Source organism: Phoca vitulina, unplaced genomic scaffold (genome assembly GCF_004348235.1).
Source record: "Phoca vitulina isolate PV1807 unplaced genomic scaffold, GSC_HSeal_1.0 scaffold16, whole genome shotgun sequence".
Lineage (NCBI taxonomy): Eukaryota > Metazoa > Chordata > Mammalia > Carnivora > Phocidae > Phoca > Phoca vitulina.
This window is the reverse complement of record NW_022589719.1, coordinates 12,023,975-12,046,561: the sequence shown is the minus strand read 5'-3', so window position 1 is coordinate 12,046,561 and position 22,587 is coordinate 12,023,975.

Sequence of the window (22,587 nt, the reverse complement as noted above, 5' to 3'; positions counted from 1 at the left end):
TATATGGAATAGCCAAAAATGGGAAACAAACCAAATGTTCCACAACAGCTGAATAGATAAAAAAAAAAATTGTCATATATCCATGGGATAGAATACTACTCTGCAATTAAAAAAGATGAGCCTTTGATATATGCAACATGGATGAATCTCAAAATAATTTTGCTGCATGAAAGAAGCCAGACATACTGTAAGATTCCATTTATATAAAATTCTAGATAATACAAACTAACCTAAAGTAGCGGCACTGCAGATTGTTACTATGTGGGTGCGAGAGACTAGGCAAGGAGAGGGAGCGATGGATTACCAATGGGCATAAAAGGAAGCTTGGGGGGGGGTATGAATATGTTCATTATCTTGATTGCAGTGATTGTGTCATGGTTGTAGGCATATATAAGATTTATCAAGTTGTACACTTAAAAATGTATAGTTTGTTGATATCATGATTATATCCCAATATAAAAAATGGCAGGCAGGTAAAGGGGGAAAAAAGGAGGACTGGGAAGTACAGAACCATCTGGCTAGACCAAACTTAAAAGGATTGAATCTTGCATGGAATACCCTTGATGATGTAGAAACTAAACCCGAGGGCAGGGAACTTAGGTGTCATGTTTACACTGCATTCCTTGCTCCCACCCTCAGTGCCCCAGCACCCAGCGGGTAGTCCATAGGTATCTGTTGGTCCTAAAGGAATAATCCCTGAGTTCTTCCTCCAAGACACCTTATTATGGCAAAGTCCTAGGAATACCAACTAAGTTCTAAGAATACAAAATATACATGTACCATTGCATCAAACATTTTGAAGTCTTATCCTTTTTACCACTTTTCTTCATTCTATGGTTCTTGGGAAGTAAAAGAACATCCTTTCAAGGGAAGTTCTTGAGAGGGAGATAGTGGAATGATACGGGGAAAATCATTTGAAACTTTAACCTTTCACTCATTCATACATATTTATCTCTATTATGTACTAGGTACTGCTTAGTTATGTGGGATACCAGAAAGAAAAAATTAAAGGATGCATCTTGAATAGGGATAGGAAGCTTATGTGCCTCAGCTTGAAATCAATTTTTCTAAACTTTCCTCCTAATTTTCAAAACAGGGAATTGGGTTCCATTCCTAATAGCTACTGGGTAGGAGAACCACTTTCAAGTGGGTGATAAGGACCAACCTCATGAGAAAAAGTTTATGTTGTATATTCCTATGGCTTATAGTCATTTAAAAATGGGGCACCTGGGTGGCTCAGTTGGTTAGATGGCTGACTCTTTTTTTTTTTTTTTTTTTAAAGATTTTATTTATTTGAGAGAGAGAGAATGAGAGAGAAAGAACACATGAGAGGGGATAGGGTCAGAGGGCGAAGCAGACTCCCTGCCAAGCAGGGAGCCCGATGCGGGACTCGATCCAGGGACTCCAGGATCATGACCTGAGCCGAAGGCAGTCGCTTAACCAACTGAGCCACCCAGGCGCCCCTAGATGGCTGACTCTTGATCTCAGCTCAGGTCTTGATCTCAGGGTCATGAGTTCAAGCCCTGCATTGGGCTCCACGCCCAACGTGGAGCCTACTTAAAAAAAAAAAAAAAAACAGCATCTCAAGTCAAATTGATTTTTAAAGGAATGGAAAGATTTTTAGCTTTATTTTTGCTAAATAAAATAAGTGTTCTGTGGTTTTTTCTTTTTCACTTAAGTCTCCTTAACTTAGACAAGTGATATAAGAAATATTATCTATTTTTCTATATATGGCATGTTCCAAATGTTCCAAATATTTAAGATAAAGAAATTTGGAGCCAGGTGAAGAAATCTGCAGCCAGTTGAAATTGGAGCTGGCTGATTTCAACTTGATCCTATGCCTGAAATAAAATACAGGTCACTAGTGTGTTAAAGGCAATAAAATAAGAGTTGTCATTTAAACCACCACAAAAACAACCTGTTATCATATTCTTCAGAGTTTCTTAAAAACATACCTAGAAACTTTCAAAAAATGAATTGCCAAGAAGTTGAACAAGGCTCCAATCTTCTGCAAGACAATATTCTCTTAGCTGATTTTTTACCTGAAAAATACTAACAAATATTTATAGTTTTTTTATTGTTTAATTTATCTGCTTTTCCTCTAGTGCTATTTCTTTGTTTTTTCTGATCAAGAATTCTGGAAAACGTGGATTTAGTTATACTTTTAATTATTCTATTTGCAAGGGCCATATTAATATATTCACTTGAAATTTTATTATTGGACCAAAACTATAATTTTTCTATAAGGAGAATGCTTTGCATATTGATATCTAAAATTTATCTTCAAGTCTATATCAGGCATCTCAACACTATGGAACTATTCATCTGATAAGGGAAGGTATATTTTTATGTTAAAATAGTACATGTAGTTGATTACCTAATAGTAATGCTATATTATCAAGGATAACCCATTCGAAATGGGCATCATTTAAATTAATAATCATTATCCTTTTACTGAATCAATGTCCACTGACCTCTAAGAAGGTGAGATGTGTTCATTCTTGCATCTCTTCACTTATCAAAGTGTCAGACACAAAGAAAATTTAATAAATAGTTATTATATTAGTGATACTTTAAAAGTTAACTAAACTGATTTATAATAAATCTCTGATAATTGCCTCAAATTTTAATTGTGAATGAAAAATAGATGGTTATAATATTTTAGAAAGACATAAAAAAGAGTTAAAAAAAAAAAAAGTGTGGCAGAGACTACCACTTGTCAACCTGCTACCCATCTTCTTACTCCTTGGTAGCAAAGCCCTCCCTATAGCATAGGTGTGGCAATGTACCCTTCTGTGCAACTAAGTTTATCAGGCTTATTATGGGGAGGGATAGCCAATGAGATGTAAGTGGGGATTTTGAGAGTACCTTTTCGGAAAGCTCTAATAAAGGAACAGACTTGGCCTGGAAGCTGATTCTTTTGCCCTTGCCCCTTTCTCCTTCTTGCTGCCTAAAACATAAACTTGATGGTGGGAGTTGTAGCAACCGAACTAAAACCAAGATGTGGCCATAATGGTCAAAGCCATGATGATGGAGAGGAAAGATGGAAGGAGTCCATGTCCCCGATAACATCAGGAAGATGCAGTGCCTGCTTGTGACTGCCTACCTCTGGACTTATTTTACTTAAGAGAAAAATAAACCTTCAACTTGTTTAATCCACCATTATGTTGGATTTCTCTTTATGCAGATGAACCTAATCCTGACTGCCACAAAGAGAAAAACCTAAAATCTAAAGTCATAATTTTGTAAATAAAAAGTTTACTTAAGTGTAAATTCATGAATTTTTGTAATGCGTATTTGTGATGGGAATCTTGGAATCTCTTTTAGTGCTGTTGTGGTGTAACACTGCATTTACAAAGCAACTATCATCTTGGGATCTCAGAGATTTACAGCTAATAATTAAATTTTATGCTAGTGATGCAACGTATGATTATAGTGACTTTATAGATGAAACAACCTTTTAAGCCAGTTGATTGGTGACTCACTGGAACATATTGCACCTGAGCTGTAGATTGAGCAGTAAAACTAATACTATGCCTTAAATCTCAAACACACTGACCATTAGAAAACATTAATCTTCCCATTAGTCTTTGTAGTAAGAGAATATTCATAAGGTTAACTTCTTCACTTCACATGACATAACCAATCATTGAAACATTAATAAATCTGTTGAATCTAAGGAAGACACATTCATCATTTATGTTTTTTAATGACTGCAGAAAGGCATGTCTATGCCAGAGGGGGAAAATGCACTCACTAGTCAAGAGGCTTATCAGCTGCAAACAATGCAAATGCAAGACGAGCTTTATGAGCTAATAAGTTCTATGTTTTTAGAAAAACCTCATTATTTTGAGCTCCTACATGAGCCACACTAACCACAATCCTGTGAAGTATTATTACTTAATTACATAAAAAAATTGTATTTAAAGATGAAGCAACAGAGGATCAGAAGAGTTAGGGAGCTTTGCCACCAGGAAACACAGAGCATGGATTCCTACCCAAGTCTGCCTCACTTTAAAGCCACTGCTCTTATCTCTTCTTTTTTGTTAGTTGGTAATGATTTCATTTTTAAAATAGAATATAAGAAGTCTTTTCCTGGGCGCCTAGGTGACTCAGATGGTTAAGCATCTGCCTTTGGCTCAGGTCATGATCCCGGGGTCCTGGGATCCCGTCCCACATTGGGCTCCCTGCTCGGCAGAGAGCCTGCTTCTCCCTTTGCCTCTGCCTCTCTTTCTCTGTCTCTCATGAATAAATAAATTTTAAAAAATCTTAAAAAAAAAGTCTTTTCCTGATGTCGAATATATACTTTTAAATAAACTTTTGTACTGAAATATAATATGTTCAGAAAAATGCACCAATCATAAGTGCACACTTTGATGAATTATCATGGTGAACACACACATGTAACCAGCATCCAGGTCAACGAAAGACTGTTCATTAGCCGCCTGGTAAATGCAAATCAAAACCAAACTGAGATACCCTTGTACATCCGCTAGAATGGCTATGATAAAAAAAGATATTAACAAGCGTTGAGGATATAGAGAATGTGGAGCCCTCATACACTGAGGACGAGAATGTAAAGTGGTGCATCCACTTTGGAAAATAGTCTGGCAGTTTCTTTAAAAAGGCTAAACGTACAGTTATGTGACCCACCAATTCCACTCCCAGGTATATATCCAGAGAACTGAAAACGTATGTCCATACAAAAACATGTCCACAAATGTTCATAGCAGCATTATTCATAATAGCCAAATGATCATCAGCTGATGAATGGATAAACCAAACGTGGTATATGTATACAATGGCAGTAAAAAGGAATAGAGGACTGATACATGCTCCAACATGAATGAAAGTGGAAAATCTTATGCTAAGTGAAAGAAGCCAGAAACCAGAAACAGCGCATATTGTACGATTCCATGGTGGGGGGCAAGGGGGGGCAGAATGGGGAGTGATAACTAGAAGGTGAGAGGTTTCTTTGTGGGGTGATGGAAGTGTTCCCCAAATCACTGTGGTACTGGCTACACAACTCTGAGTATATGTACTAAAATCCATTGAAATACAGACTTGAAATGGGTGCATTGTATGGTATGTGAATTATATCAACAGAGTTGTTTAAAAGGAACTAAAGAATGCACAGGAGAGGCAGATGGGGGACAAAATAGCATCCTCATTACTGATAGAGGTAGGTCATATGGCTTTTGACCTCTTAACTAGATACACTGGGTAAACCTCAACTCCAGAATTAGGCAGATTTTTACCTACCTGGCCCCAGGCAAGGCTGGATAGGGAGGCCTCGGACATGGTAAGACTTACACCACGGAGGAGCACTGAACTTATGCTCTCCCTGGCCAGCTTGCCCAAGAGGAAAAAGAGGCAGTAACAGACTGGGTCCCCACTATGCGGGGCTAGTGGAGAAAGACACCTCCAGTTTCCTAGCACAAGGATGCATGCCACTGCTCCGTGGATGTGAAATGAGCCTCATTGTTCTTCCCACACGCACTGATCAGAGAAATCACTCCACTGCCCATTGGGCAAAGGCACAGAAAAATAGGCAGAGACCAGAGGGATACTTTGTAGAGCTCTCTTCACTTGGAAGGAAACATCGAGCATAGGGAGAGACCATATCCCCCAATTCTGAACAGCTTTTCTTTTTTCAATTTTATTTATTTGTCAGAGACCGAGAGCACAAGCAGAAGGAGAAGCAGGCTTCCTGCCGAGCAAGGAGCCCGATGTGGGACTCGATCCCAGAACCCTGGGATCATGACCTGAGCCGAAGGCAGACGCTTAACCGACTAAGCCACCCAGGCGTCCCCTGAACAGCTTTTCTATCCTTTTTATTTACATTTCTATTCAGACCCTCATTATTTCTTGTCTAGATTATTGCAGGCATCTCCTATCTGATCTCCCTATATCCACTTTCACTGTCTTGCCACTGATTCTCTGAGATTGTACTCAGAGAACTTGCAGAACAGATATAGCTGAAAGATCTATTTTGTCCCATATAGCATTAAAATTTTTTTAAAATCAATTGCTGTGGTGGACACTGCTGGTAACTTATCCAATACATGTTTTCTCTGTTTACTTCTACTAGCAGAACACTGCTTTTGTTCAGGGTGGCATCATGGCCACCTAAAGAATTAAGTTTTCCAGCCTCTATTTGCAGCTGGGGGTGGGGATGTGACCTCTTTTGAATGATAAAATGAAAAGAAAGTTACTGGGGCGCCTGGGTGGCTCAGTCGTTAAGCATCTGCCTTCTGCTCAGGTCATGATCCCAGGGTCCTGGGATTGAGCCCCACATCGGGCTCCCTGCTCAGCGGGAAGCCTGCTTCTCCCTCTCACATTGCCCCGCTTGTGTTCCCTCTCTCGCTGTGTCTCTCTCTGTCAAATAAATAAATAAAATCTTTTAAAAAAAAGAAAAGAAAGTTATTATGTGGGGCTTTCTCAAAAGTCATTTAAATGGAGGCATACCTAACTGGCAGGATCCCTTACTTATCCTTTTGCCTTTCCCCTTCTTGCTACCTTGGATGTAGACACGCGGCTGAAGTTGGGGCAACCACTTTGCAACCCCACACTAATAAGCTGAGGATGAACTCCACATGCTAACAGGGCTGGATAAGGCAGCTAGAAGAAACCTAGGATCTGGTTCATTATGGAACCACCTTTTCAGCCCTGGGAAAATTACCTCTAGATTTCTAGTTTTGTGAATGAAGTTCATCCCTTATTTGTCTAAGCCACTGTATGGCAGTTTTATTTTATTACTTGGAGCCAATCTAACTGAACAAATCTGGTACCAGTAGTAGAGTGCTTTAATTAAGAGAATCTAAAATATGGCAACAGCTTACAGAAAGAAGGCTTTGACAGTGAGGACACAGATTTTGCAGGCTAGAAAAAGCACGGCCCTTGTATGATATCAGAGCATTCCCCATGGAAAACTCTCTCCTATTTCTTGGGACATAAGCCCTGGTGTTTTAGGTTGTTGTTAGAGGAAAAGAGTAGATATAATTCATGTTGACATATGTTGGTGACTTCTTGCCACTGTCTGCAAAGATCCAAACGACAGGGGTGAATTCAGACTGCGTGGATGGGCCCAGAAGTATGTCTGATGTGCCCATTACAGGAAAGGAACCCCAAGCTTAGGAAATCCAAATATTTTATAAGGGACTGTAAGCATGATTGACCTTTGTTCTGGAAGGAAACACTATTGTTATCTTCCACGGGGCTGTCTTCTACAGAAACATCCTTGAAAAGATAGTTGGAAACTAAAGGTTCTATCAGTGCTTCAGCGCATAAGACACGTACAGATGCAAGAAGCCCAAGGAAAACTGTCTCACAACAGTATATCGTCAAAGAAACTCCAGACCTGTCTGGAAACAGCCACTAATTGTTCTACCCATAAGGCCACCCCAGGACCCTAAACTCACACCTATGAGATAGGAGTGGGCTATGAAGTTCTGTGAGGCTCCCAGGAAAAAGCATCCTTTCCAAAGCTCTTCTCATAGGATGCCGTGGAGGATAATGGACTAGGAGGATTTCTCCAGAAGGCAGAACCAGAAGCTATCAGATGGGCTAACCAAGATCTTATACCACCACCAAGGCAAGAAGTCCTCAATCCTGCTACCAGAACCCCATGTTTGGTGTTTGCTCTGACTGCCATGTTTCCCATTCTCTTTCCTGAATTGAAGTTGTTACTGAAATCCTGATCTTTCCCTATTGCACATTCAGTGCACTGGAGGTAGTCACCATGTCTTTGTGCTAAGGTCACAGGGCCCTGAGGAGACACATCTGGAACTGCACATCATCCAGGGCTAAGATTCTGAACTGTACACAGTACTTGGATGAACATTTTTTTTCCCTTCAAGATGGTCTCCCTTTTGGACAAGAGAGGTAGCATGTTTAGTTGTCTGAGAGATATTTGCATTATGTTCCTTCGGAGAATTTTAGTGTGATTGCTCATGCATCATTATTAAGTATAGAACAAAGACATATCGATATTAAACAGCTTGCTCATATTTTTTGGCTATTTATCATTTTTTGGACACCCTTGTTATGATTTCCAGCCTTCTGACGGCTCTCTCCCCTGAGGGGGGATTCAGGAAACAAATTCCCCAACATTTGACCTTAGGCTCCATCAGTTAGAGAGATCCACTTGAATCTACTGTTCGTGAACTGGCAATTTGAAGAAGAAAACTTGATGCATGATCTGCTTGGCCAAGGTGGCTTTCAGGGGCTTTCAGGGGCTACAGGGCCGGTGGCTTGTGCTCGTAGGTCCCCTCGGGCAGCAGTGGCTGTAACAGCTTTTGTAGGCCAGATGGGCCATGTCGTTTGGGGTGTTGTTTTAAGACCAGCCTCAAGCCTACTTGTCCAGCTCACCCAACATTTCTGTGAGCCGCCCCAGCTATTCCTTTTATTTCTTTTTACCTTTTTATTGAAACATAATATGCATACAGAAAAGCACACACATTTGGCAGCATACCAAGGGTGGGGTCGTGGGAGGGGTCCACCCCCAGGTACAAACAGTAAGTAAGTACATTGTCTGTAGATCATTTAAAAACAATAACAAAGCTGATCCTGCTTTTTACTACCGCCCTGCACAACTCCTTCTAAATAATGTGAAGGACAGAATAGTCCTCCCTGAAAAAATCTTTTGAAGGTTATGTTTTAAGTAATCAGTGCAGTTACTATTGAATTAAACATATATATTTTATATAGCTTAAGAATATATAAAATATACTTACATATTATTATATTAACTTGTGGAATCTGATGCTATCTTATATACTTAATTTATATGTAAGTACATTAATATATTATTCTGATGCTATTATATATATATCTTATATATAAGAATCAAATTAACACACTTTTATTTCTTATTTTTTTAGTAAGCATTATATTCTATAAGGAATTTAATTTGGAGGACATCCAGTTATATACCTGGGCCCTGACACATGTGGGCTCAGCTACGTGTGTACATCTCAAGAGTAACTCTTAAAGGTCTAAATCTTTTGAGCTGCCTTTCCACATGGATTGTGTTTCTGACCCCTGTGGTCCTACATATTTCTGTGTTTAAGTAAGGGGTTCAAAATAAACAACTGATAGTGTGGTGAATGTAAAGACAAAGAAACAGAACTTAAATTACTTCAATTCTGTCAATCTATGACTACTTTAAGTTTTATTTTGTATTCAAAATTTGAACAGTGAAACCGAGGGGACTGCAAGATACTTTCGTAAAAATTTTTACTTTCCAAATTTTACTTCATATGTAGTGTATTTTACTGAATTTGAATAATGTCTTTAACATGAAATTTCTTTTTTTTTTTTTTAAGATTTTATTTATTTATTTGACAGAGAGAGAGAGATAGCAAGAGTGGGAACACAAGCAGGGGGAGAGGGAGAAGCAGGCCTCCCTCTGAGCAGGAAGCCCGATGTGGGGCTCGATCCCAGGACCCTGGGATCATGACCCAAGCTGAAGGCAGAAGCTTAACCAAGTGAGCCACCTAGCCGCCCCATGATTCTGATATCAATTTCCAGTGTGTGTGTGTCTATGTGTGTGTGTGTGTGTGTGTGTGTGTATGTGTCTGTGTGTGTAGGGGGTGGTTTCCCAGACCAGCAAGCAATTCCTGGACATCAACCACTACCCAGAGACAGCATCAGTTTCCACAGGTTAAGAACTCGGTCCCATAGGACTGCCCCCTACGCCCATCCTCCACGCCAATTCCAGGTCCAGGTGACTTGTCACCTGCGCTTCTGTTGAACCAGCTATAGATTGGAGTTGACAGCGACCAACTCCTCAGCTTTGATTAATTTGCTACAGCGGCTCACAGAACTCAGAAATATTTTACTTACCAGATACCTGGTCTAGTATAAAAGGATATAACTCAGGAGCAGCCAGATGAGAAGATGCGTGGGGCAAGGTATGGGAAAGGGGGCGGAGCTTCCAGGCTCGGAGCAGCCCACTCTCCCAGCACCACCACGTGTTCACCAGCCCGGAAGCTCTCCCGAAACAGTCCTCTTGGATTTTTATGAAGGCTTCATTACAAAGGCATGATTAGCCATTGGTGATTGAACTCAATCTTCAGCCCCTCTCTCCTCCCGGAGAGGAGAGGGGTGGGAGGACTGAAAGTTTCAATCTTCTAATCATTTGGTTGGTTCTCCAAGCAACCAGCCCTAGCCAGTAGGTCACTTCATTAACATAACAAGAGACACCTTTATCCCCGGGATCACAGGAAATTGCAAGGGTTTTAAGAGCTCTGTGCCAGAAAGGGGGATGAAGACCAAAACATATATTTCTTATTATAAATCACAATATCACAATTATTTAAAACCTTATATATAACATGTATGTGTGGATACACCCATATACCCATACACACACACACAAACACACACACGTAAAATTTAACTTAAAAAGATTTCATGGTCTACATTTCTTTTATAGCTATTATTATTTTAGTTTTATCTCATGACTATTATTGAAAATTATTTTGTCATGTAGAGGAGGAAGGTGTTTAAAAATAAATACACTAGTGGGGGCGCCTGGGTGGCTCAGTTGGTTGAGCTTCCAGATCTTAGTTTCAGCTCAGGTCATGATCTCAGGGTTGTGGGATCGAGTTCTACATCAGACTCTGCGCTTAGCTGCGAAGTCTACTGGAGATTCTCTCTCTCCCTCTGCCTCTGCCCATGTCCCCCATCCCCGTTGGTGCTCCCTAAATAAATAAACAAATAAATAAATAAATAAATTCTTTAAACAAATAAATAAATACACTAGAGACACCCCTGCACATATCATAAATGTATGGCCAAATAAATCTTCACAAACAGAACATATCAATGTATCCAGAACAGATAAAGAGACAATATTTTTAGAACCTCAAAACAACCTGTTGCGTTCCCTCCAATCACAACACTCCTTCCCAAGGGTAACCACTATTCTGATCTCAGCATGGATTAGTTTTGCCTGTTTTTGTGTTAAACATAAATGGAATCACACAGTATGTACTCTTTGGTTACCGGCTTCTTTTCCTTAACATTATGTTTGTAAGAATTATCCATATCGCTGCATGTAGTTGTAGATCATTCATTCTCATTATACATAGTATTCCAGTGTGTAAACATATTACGCTATATTATCCTTTTAGTGTTGATGGGCATTTGAGTAATTTCCATCTTTCAATAGCTCTGTGAATATCTTAGTATGTGTCTTCTGGGGAACACACCTACACATTTCACTTAAGTATATATCTAGGGAAGAGGTTGTTGGAACACAAGGTATATACATGTTTGCCAAACAATTTTCCAAAGTGTCTTTACTGTATTTAATATCTTTTTCAAAAACTATATTTTCTCAGGGCACCTGGGTGGCTCAGGCGGTGAAGTGTCCCATTCTTGATCTCAGCTCAGGTCTTGATCTCAGGGTCATGGGTTCAAGCCCTGTGTTGGGCTCCATGCTGGGCATGGAGCCTACTTAAAAAATATTTTCTGCTTTATCATCTAGAATCACTTTCTACTCCGTATAGCTAGCTCACTACCTTACTGACATAGTTGCCATTTAAACACTAGGGAATTTTATATTAAAATATAGATGATCCAGTTTATTTTGAAAAGTGAACAGTCTGACAGCTCTGGGTTAAAATTCCTGCTTGTCAACAATTGACTGAAATTGCACAATGGCTGTTCCTTTAGCCAAGGCTTATGCTTCTGGGTTTGCCGCCGGGCCTACTACTCCCTGTTGTTACACCTGGCCTGCTTGAGTCATTGACCTCACATGCCTAGCCCATGTAAGCTCCTGTGTTTAGGATCTTTCATGATACTACTTACAAAAAACAAAAACAAAAAACTTTGTAAATCTGATTGGGGCGCCTGGGTGGCTCAGTCGGTTAAGTGTCTGCCTTCAGCTCAGTTCATGATCCCAGGGTCCTGGGATCGAGTCCCGCGTCAGGCTCCCTGTTCAGTGGGGAGCCTGCTTCTCCCTCTCCCTCTGCCACTCCCCCTGCTTGTGCTCTCTTGATCTTTGTCAAATAAATAAATACAATCTTTAAAGAAAAAAAAAGTAAATCTGATTGCCCTCTGTTTATAATATTTGAATGTCTCCCGTTGTAACATATGCAATGAGAATGAATGATGAGAATGAATGATACATTGTTGCATTGGTATAATAGCAGTCCGCAAACTTTATTTTACGTTGGAATTGCCTAGAGAGCTTTGCAGATTCTTGGTCTTTCCAACTTCACCCATCATTCTTCTTGAGATTCTGAATCCTAAGAGCCCAGGGATCTGCATTTTAATGAGGAAGCACTAGAAAAGTCTGAGACAGGTGTTCCTTGGATCACAGTTTGAGAAACACTGGCCTATCAAATGAAATCCCAACTCCTTACCACGGCATATAAAGAGTCATATGCCCCATTGCCTACACACATTCACAGGCACACAGAGCCCAGGTTCAGACATTTTGAACTATTTGTACTTTCCTGAATTCACCAGCCTGTTTCATATCCTCAAGCCTTTGCTTATGCTTCTCCATTTACCTTGAATGTCCATTGTCCAACGTCCGCTGACAAACACACACTAACTTTCAAGACTCTGATCAAGCCTCATTTCTTTTGGGAAAACTCGTACACCCACTTCCCCCTCGCTCTCTCTCTAGAGAAATAAAGCACTCTTTTCTTTGTCTGCCTTCTGTATCCCATGCAAACTTCCATATTTGATCTCTCCAGCATTATATGTCTGCCTATCCCTACCAGTCTGTGAGCCTCTGAAAAGCCATGACTCTATGTTATTAGTCTTTGTAGCAAAAGGGCTAGCACAGTGCTTGATACTCATTAGATGTTTTAAAACAGAGAGCTACTCAAAGAATAAAAATATTACTCTCTGAAATTAAGCCAAGTACCACAACTCATCTCTAACTAGATATACTCTAGCTACAAAAATTCTTTTCAAACTCTGAAAGGGCAAAAGAAAAGGCTTAATAAGGAAAAACATATGAAACTTCTGCTGATCCAGAAGCTCCATGAATGAGCAGGATTAATATTTCAAATTATGTACTCTAGAATTTTCTTCTAGAGTCTCAAGAGATCAAGGTGAAATGCCCAGACTTCGGACTGTTTTCCTCTCTAAACTATTAACATCAGAATTAATAATGTCTAGCAGCTTTTCATTGCAGAAAAAGGGTGTTCTGAAGCATAGTTGTTTGGGATGTATAAGCAACCTAGATGCATTTGAATCTGAGGCAAAGACGTGGTTCTTTATGTTGGAGAGCTCTGTGTCTCTCCTCCAGTTATTAGTTCTCTGGCCTTATATCTTACCCCCATACACACCCTAAGATCAAGCTATAAAAAGTGACTTGTAGTTTCTCAAATGCAAAGATTCTCCCCCACCTCCTTCTGACCTTGGTGAACTTGCTTGTGGCTGTCAAGGCTCTCTTTCTGTATCACCCACTGGATGGAGCCTAAGCCTTTCCTGTCTGCAGCTTTCGTCTACACCTGCCAGGCTCCTGCCTCACTGGCTGCCCCTTATCTGTGTTCTCATCTCACCCCGCATATACACCATCACTACACTCCCCAACCCTGTGCGCCGGAATGCTGGAGTTCACTTCCCTTTCTCCTCACCCAGGGACTGTGTCTCAACTCTGTAGCCTCAGTGTCAGAACCACGGTCCCTCAATTAATGCTTTCTGAATCTCCCGTGCACTTACCATGTGTCAGATTCTGTCCTGGGTGCTTGGGATACAGAATGGTGAAGAAAATCAGCAAAGGTCCTGCCCTAGAGGACGGGACATTCTAGCAGAGGGAGACAGATAGGAAGCCTTAATAGATAAGCAAATCACATAGTATGTTAGAAGGTAACAAGTTCTATGGGGATAAAAAGAAAAAAATAGAGCAGGGTAAAGGGGAGCAACCAGGTAGGGGCTGGTGGCTTGTAAAGAGTGGTCAATTTACCCAATAGAAAGGAAGCCAGAAGCAAGATTATAAAGGAGGTTTCATGTGGCTTACATGTGGGGGACTGAATAGGGATTTCAAGTGGTAGCGAGAGGTTTAAACCCGAAAGGGCATTCTAGGGAGCAGAAGCTACACATCCAAAGGCATGCAGTCTTGAGTGCTAATGATGTGTATGTGGGGGGGGGCAGTTGTGGGTGGCTGGGGGAGTGTGGGGTGCCCGGCCCAAGTAGTGGAAGATGAAGCTGGTGAGGAGCATGGGGCTGGGATGTGAAGGGACTTGCGTGCCCCGCTAAGGAGTTTGCACTTTACCCTGTAGACAGCCAGGGTCCTGTTGATGATTTTATGCAGGGGAATGTCATGTTTATATTTATTTTTAAAAAGATAATTCTGGCAGATGTACTGGAGTGGTGAGAGTCTGGGCAAGTCACTTAACCTCCCTCTTCCTCTGTTTTACCATCTATCAAATGAGATGGGCCATATCTGCTCTACTTACCTCCTAGGATTTGGGTGAGAAATAGATAAGAGACATGGAAGCACTTGGCAAAGTATATGGTATCGTAAAAAGGCAAGCTGGTGCTGTTGTTATTTCAGCTGTGCTGTGTTTGGAAATGTGGTTTTGGAGAAGCCCAAAGAATCCAGGAGCAAAGCAGAGGGATGACCCCACTTCTGTTTCCCTAAAAGAATAAAATCCAATAAGGCTCTAATTTGTTGACTGCCTATTTCAGCACTCCACCACAAAGAGCTAAGGGGGTTTACAGAATATAAAGAAAACCAACCCTGGAGAGCGTAGAGTCTACCTGGAGAAGCACGATCCTTCTAGGAAATGAAAACAAGTACATGAAATTATAATCCAATCCAAAAGGAAAATGCTGGAAGGGGGCAGAGATTGAAGGAGTTGAGACTCCCTAATAAGAAAAGACACTCATGAAATTTGTCCTAATGGAGATGACAATTTGCTAATAACAGCACATCTGTCATTCCACTCCCTATTATGAGGCTGAATGGGTAGAGGAACCAGGAAAATATTTCACCAGGTAGAAAATTTTATTTCATATTTGGTGGCAGCATGCAATCTAGTCTTCTAAAAGTAACACCAATAAACAAACTATGACATTTTGACATTTTAAAAATTATGAATTACTTGGTAGCCAACATGAGAAAGACTCATTACAGAAATATCTTGGGTCAGTCTCCCAAATGCTATTCCCTTTTCAGGTATTTGTTGGGTAAAAACAGATCACAGGCATATTAAATTATTTCTTTAGGTTCCTTCTTGAATGCAAGTTTGAGTTGGTTTCACCCATTTTGAATGGTATCTTTTTATCTCCAGCTAGCCCCCATTGCTCTGTAAATATATAGCATTTAAAATTTCTATGTCCAAAAAAACTAAATTTAACTTAAAAAATAAAATTTTTATGTCCATCTGTACTTTCTTTTGTAGATTACAATGACAATGTGTATATCTTTGTAAGACTGGCAGAACCCTCAGCGTTTGGGAAAGACTGAGAAAGGATGATATAATAAATAGTTTAATAAGGGATACATTGGCTTCTTTTTGGCTTCTGTAGAAATATTATTTCATTTATTAAACATTTCCCAGGTTGGTAAATTATCCTTTTACTCAAGGTTTTTAGTTAGGAATTACATAATCTTTGAGATCTTATTTTGATAAAGCAAGCTTTCAACTGAAATGAAGTTCTTAGTCTCTGAATTCTTAGTATGTATTTAGTATGTGCTTAGCACATGATCATCATCTTCTGAAACCAGTGATCTGATTAGGGAAACAAGATTTATACATAAGAAACAATTAGCAAAAATACAGTATAAAATGTGCAAAATGATGAGCTAAAAGAGTTGTGGGAGTGAATTAGCTTGGCTAGAAACAATTTTTCAGTTTCAATGCCAGTGTGTCAATATTGGTAATTGATAATTGCCAATTGCCAATGTCAATTACCACAACTACTAGTGAACATAAATACGACAAGTTCTCCTTGCCAAGGGCATGGTGTGATGGAAAGAGCATGGCTTTGGCATCCAGCTGACCTGGGTCCTAATCCAGGCTCTCATACTTTTCAGTGTTGTATGACTGTGGGCAAATTATTTAACCCCATCTACGAAATGCAGCTATTAATAGTAACAATTAGGACTCCTGTAAATAAATAACAGCAATTCCTAGAAAGAAGATAAACATGCCAACATCCTTGTATTTAGTTCTTCTTCTTACCACCTACCCAAGAAAGAATTTTTAGCCATTGTTGGGTATTTTCCTGCGAGCCCTCAGAAACAGGGAAAAGGCAGTCACTTTCCTGCTGAAAGGTAGGGTTCTATCCTTGGGCGATGAGAGCGTGCAGTGGGGAATATGATGAGGTGGTTAGGGTGGGATGAATTATGAAGAAAGGTGAAAATCTGGCAGAGTTAAGAGGGCTTGAGGAAAAAGTAGGAGGAAGCCACTGTTAGGTCTTGAGCAGGGGAGAGAGTCCAGATAAAAGTGACAGACCATGGAGTTGGTGGGGACAATGGAAATGGAAAGGAAAAACCAGATATGAGACATTTAAAATACCATCTTGTCCTCTTATGCCAAATGTAATACATGCATTGTAGCAAGCTGGGAAGTATACAAATATAAAGGAGAAAATAATTACCAAAAGTCCTTCCCCCTGAGATACTCATTGCTTATGTTTTGCCATATTTCTTCTGAGTCCCTCCACATTCATTACCCTAATAGACATTTGGGGAGAATATTGAAATAAGGATGAATCAAAGCTTACAGGTCACCTCTTCCAGGAAGCCTTCTTGGATTTCCATGCTGGATTCATCCTCTGTGCTTATAATATTTTATACATATGCAGAATTCTTCTTTAAGGGAAGATGGCTTGTGTATCTGTAAGGAAAGCAACTTATAATGTTCCTCTTGAGTAAAAGGAAATCCTGCTTTGGGGTAGAGCAGTTCAGGGTGAGTTGCTGAGTTACTTTGCTGAACAACGTGTAAAAGACAGTCTTGCTGTGAGCAGAGAGCATTTCTATAGAAATTATTATTTAAACAGGGCTATCACTTGCTGAGGCCAAGGGAGAGATGTTGGGGTGCTTGACTTGGGTGGGGGCTGAGGACAGGCTGTAGAGGTTTAAGAGCCAGCTGCCGCAATGCAACGGCGGGCTGAAGGCTGAGCAGAGAGATGTATTGTAAGTGGCTTCCCGGAAAGAGGCGTCATCAATGGACCCTAGGTCTGGCAGTGTTCTCATAAACACTAGGCTATTTATTAGCAGCGCTTTGTGGAATTAAGGGAAGCAATTGCGACTGCTGGAAGGGCTATGGATGGGTGGGAAAACAGGAGTCTGAAGCACTGGATAAGACACTTAAACGGATAAGGTCCTTATTACACCAGGTACTATGCTGAGACCTCTATAGGCATGAACTCCTTTAATCCTTGCAACAGCCTTATTACCCCCTGCTTATGAATGAGGAAACGGGGCACAGAGAAATTTAATACCTCCAAAACATCTAGGAAGTAATGGAGCCATGATTCAAGCCCAGGTAGTTTGGCGAGCCGAGTCTCTGCTCTTAACTATTGAACTCTGATGTCTCTTGGACCGTGCCATCTACAGTCACAGAGGATGCTGGTTCAGACAGGGTCCTTTGGGAATGGAAGGGAAAGCTGGAGAACTTGAAGACTTCCATCAGAGCCCTGACCAGATATGTTCATTCATGTTCGTTCTCTCCCATCCACCAGATTGATTTCCTCCTGGGCAGGAATGTGTCGTATATCCCGTGTATCCTCCGCGCCAAGCATGATGCCCTGCACGTAGCAGCCACTCAAAAATAGTCACCCCAAAGAGCACACGGGACACATCAGTGATGACTCCAAGGTGTTGAGTCTGGCTTACTGAGAATCGTGTAGCTCTGGAGAGATAGCTAACTTTTTAGTTGGACGATCCTTACAGATTAATAACCATGCTATTATTTTTTTTCGATTTTTTAAAAAAGATTTTATTTATTTATTTGACAGAGAGAGACACAGTGAGAGAGGGAACACAAGCAGGGGGAGAGGGAGAGGGAGAAGCAGGCTTCCCGCCTAGCAGGGAGCCCGATGTGGGGCTCGATCCCAGGACCCTGGGATCATGACCTGAGCCGAAGGCAGACGCTTAACGACTGAGCCACCCAGGCGCCCCCATGCTATTATTTTTTTAAAATGTGTATATTTCTCAGCCTTTCTTCCCAGAAAAGTCTGCCTTAGGAGATGGGCTGAATTTTGCTTGTAATTTTCTCTCCAGTGGCAAGGTGCACTAGGGCAGAAAGCAATCTGAGATTTACAGCCTTGAATATTATCAAGATATTTGAGAACAGGTAATAAGAGCAATCTATGAACTTGGTAGGATTTATAGCATGTTTAAATCTTGTGTCTAGCCTTGATATATAACAAAACACAGTGGGACATTCAAGAAAAATTCATGTAGGATGCAAGGTGCGTAGAATAGCTAGCTAGGGCCCCGGTGCCTGAACTTGGAACTTATGTTCCCTACTAACAAGTCCATGGGGAGTTTTGGACTACTAAGGAACTGTAGCTAAAGACATTTAACTGTGTTTAATTTAAAATAAAATACCCTAAATAACCTGTGTTTGGTATTATTGCTATTGATATTGTTAGGTTAAAGCCAAAAGCAAAAGCAAGATTTTATTGCAAAACCAAAAGGCTATTGTGAAAATAATTCAAACCCACACAAAAGTGGAGAGAAGAGTATAATGAATTCTTAGGCACCCATCATTCAATTTCAATAGTTATTAATTTGTGGCCAATCTTGTTTCATCCATTGATCCTTACTCTACTCCAGATTATTTCGAAGCAAATCCCATTTCTCATTTGGCTATAAATATTTCAGTATACAGCTCTAAATGAGAAGAACTTCTTTTTTAAACTGATCACACCTAAAATATTAATCCTAATTCTTTAACATCATCAAATATCTAGTCAGAGTTCAAGCTTCCCTTATTATTGTTTGATTTTTTGTAGTTTGCTTGAATAAAGATGCAACTAGATTCTATACCTTGTGATTGACTGACATGGCAATCTATTTACAGGCTTAATTTACAGGTTTCCCCGCCATCTTTTTTTTTTTTTCTGGCGATTTTGGTTTTATAGAGTACCTCACATGTAGATTTTACAAATTGCATCTAACCTAGTATTGTTTAATATGTTTCTTTCGTCTTTCCATTTCCTGTGAATTGGTTATTAGATCTAGAATTTTTATTAGATTCATTTTGGCAGGATGTTTTATAAGCAGTGGTTTATGAGTATCAGCATTGTGGTACTAGCAACCATGGATCATCGTTACATAGATCCACTAATTCACTGGGGTTGCACGATTCACTAATTCATTAGGGGTTACCTTGATTTTCCTAATTCTAGAGTTCCTTCATTATTTATCAGCTGAAATAATCCTATAAAGAGACACTTTCTCTGTTCAACTATTTGATTACCCTAGGATATAGCCCATATAAGAAAAGCAGGACAAATGCTTGATTCTTTCCTTTTATTTACCAGATTTTAAAATAGTAAGTTGATTCCCTAGCATCCTCCAAAGATGACAAGGGAGATACTTTTTAAATATCAGTTAAAACTCATGGATTTATATATATTTGATATATTTCAATCCATTGTGATTATTGGCCAGTGGGAGCTTTGGCGAATTGTCCCCTGACTCCTTTTAAGAGACTTCAGGAGTCTTTTCTAGCTTTTATCTGAAATGTTTCAGGCTCATCTAGTAGATTTCCTCCCCTACTCCTGGCATCAACTATTTATCCAAGGAGCTCTGAGTCATTTTGGAGCAAAATGGCATTTAGAAACCATAATCTGAGAACTATGGAGAACAGGACTTCTTTGGATTAAAAAAAAAAAAACTAAAACTAAAAAACTTTGTAGATCCAGATATCAAAAACTTTGGATATATAGAGAACCACTCATTTAAAGCAGCTCACAAGATTCCTAAAGATTTTTCCCCTGAAAGAGTTACTACTTTGATAAAGCACTGTATTCTTTGAACATCTAAATTTAAAAAGAAAACATACTACCTAGAAGCAAATAATAACAATATCGTTAACTCACACTTGAGGCCTATGGTAGGCTGAATGTGTGTGCTCCCTGAAAGATGCCCACATCCTAATCCCCGGAACCTGTGCATATTACTGTCTATGACAAAAGCAACTTTGTTGCTGCGATTAAAGATCTGGAGATGGGAAGATTGTCCTGGATTATCCAGGTAGGCCCTAAATATCATCCCAAGTGTCCTTAGAGAGGGAGACAAAGGGAGATTTGACTACAGAAGAGAAGAAGGTGATCTGACTACCCAAGTGAAATGGGAATGATGTGGCCATAAGCCAAAGAACACCAACAGCCACCAGAAGCTGGAAAAGGCAAGTAACAGATTCTCCTCTGGAGCCTCCAGAAAGAACTGGATCGGCTGATGTTGATTTTTAGCTCCAGAGGACTTATTTTGGATTTTTGTCTTCCAGAATCATAAGAGAAAAAAATTTCTGTGTTTTAAGCCACTACATTTGCAGTAATTTGTTAGAGAGACAAAAGGAAACACAGAGACTCATCCGCAAAGGAGAGAGAGGAAGCAGGGCCATATATCTGGGAGTGTAACAGAAAATCAGAAAAGCTGCAAACCTTAGGAGGCTTCTCAGATCTGGGGAAGGGCTCGTGTTTAGATGAAAGTAAAAGGACTAGTTAACAGGTAGCTGTTAAGCTTCACCTTCCATGGCTGTTTCAGCCGCTCAGACTTCGACTGGAGCAGCTCTGGAGAGAAGGTGTTTGGAGACTCCGGGGCAGGAGGTCTGAATGCAGCTAGCCACAGCCAGGTTTAAGGAACGTGTGCAACTCACAGGAACGAGGTGCCAAGGTGATGGGATCTGGCAAACCCATGGTGTTACTTGGGGCTGGCAGCAGGATGGGAGGCAGGAAGAGCAAAGGCTTTCCGACGCACTGTGCTTGGTAATAACAATGACTGTCAGCAAGTAATAAGAGAGCTTTTCATCACCCATCAGCAGTGGAATAATTCAAAACATATTTTTGTGAGGAAAGAAGAGGTAATAGGATTGTGCACTAGTAGGAACTAAGGAGCTGAAACTATTGCTTTTTTAATAGGGGTTCAGAGTCTGCTGTGTGTGTGGTTTACACGAGAAAGTGGGAATCACCCTGCTGACCAAATGCTTCGTAAACTCTTCCCTCTGACTTATGGTTCCTGGGACGGACACTGGCGGCATTTCGCTTCATGCTTCAAAAGTTTAAATAAATAATCCTTCACTTCAATTCAGCAGCTATCAGGGAAAATGATATTGTTTTTACTCACCCTGGCGAGGGGAGGCACTTGTGAAATGCCCACGCTTTCAAGCAGAAACAGAGCATTTCCGCCAATGAAGCGTGTAGCGAGGTCCCGAGTCACCAGCCTAACTTTTTATCGCAAAGGAAAGATGAATGCCCCCATCTAAACTTCAGCTGCCTGCTATTTTTCCTGTATATGGTCAGTGGTTTCCATAGCATCGAGGATGAGAAAGGCTTTTGATAATGATGTTTTCTTCTCTTGGCTGACGGAAAGTTTTTGCTATTTAGGTGAAAAAGTCAGAACATTTTGTGGGGTGGGTTGTGAAATTCATGAAAAAAGCAGCAGATTCACGCTGGTGTTGAGTAGCCTCAAGGGGCCACGACAAGGTTACTGTACTTAGGAAGAAGGGAAATGGATGTCCTTTTAAAATTCCACAAAGTCTCTTTCATAAAAGTGTATCAATCCCCATTAAAAAACACAACTTGATGTGTTTGACTTGATGACTTTGACTTCTTTGGCAAAATAACCATGAGAGTTTGCCATGAACGGGACATCAAAGAACCAATAAACTTAATGAGTAGTTTCCAACACTCCAGACTCACTAGCTAGTATGTTTCACTGCTACCATGTCCACATTTAAAACAAAACACAAAAGAATCTCAATTCTAATGGACATACCTCTGAAGCTTTAATACAGAGACTGTGCTCAAGACCTATTGTCTGAACAGGTAAAATAGTGATATAAAGGCTTTGGCCCAGTATAGGCCTCATGGTGCCTAGAATACTGTCATTAAAGACGACTGCTTTCCATTAAAAAGTCTTCTCTAGATTCTCTTCTCTGCAAATGCAAAGGATGCAATGCTGAGTCATACACGGTCAGATTACTTTTCTCTGGGAAAACAGGAAGCAAGTTGGGAAGCCTTGGGAACTAGGGGTAAAGTGAGGCTGATAGATGGGGAAAGGTCTGGAAAGGGGCAATGAGGTTGGCCAAAAGGACAAGCTCCATCCTGTTCACAGGATTTCAGAGGATTGCCCCAAATCTTTCCATTATCTCAGAAGTTGCAAACTCTGATGTCAGGGTAGCATCTTAAATTACAAGGTAACCTAAGTGAGTGGTGAAGACCATGGCAAATTGGATAACAGGTCTGTGTAAAGAAGCCGGCATCTTCTTAGCTGCAGCCCACTGTCACCACGCACATTGCCAGATGCAAATATGGGCTTAGTCTTGCTAGAGATTCTGATTTTTTTTAAAAAGCCGGAAATCCATATTTTTATATGTAATCTTCGGATTTTGAAATATAAACAACTAATTCCAGTACTCTTAAAACACTGTGCAG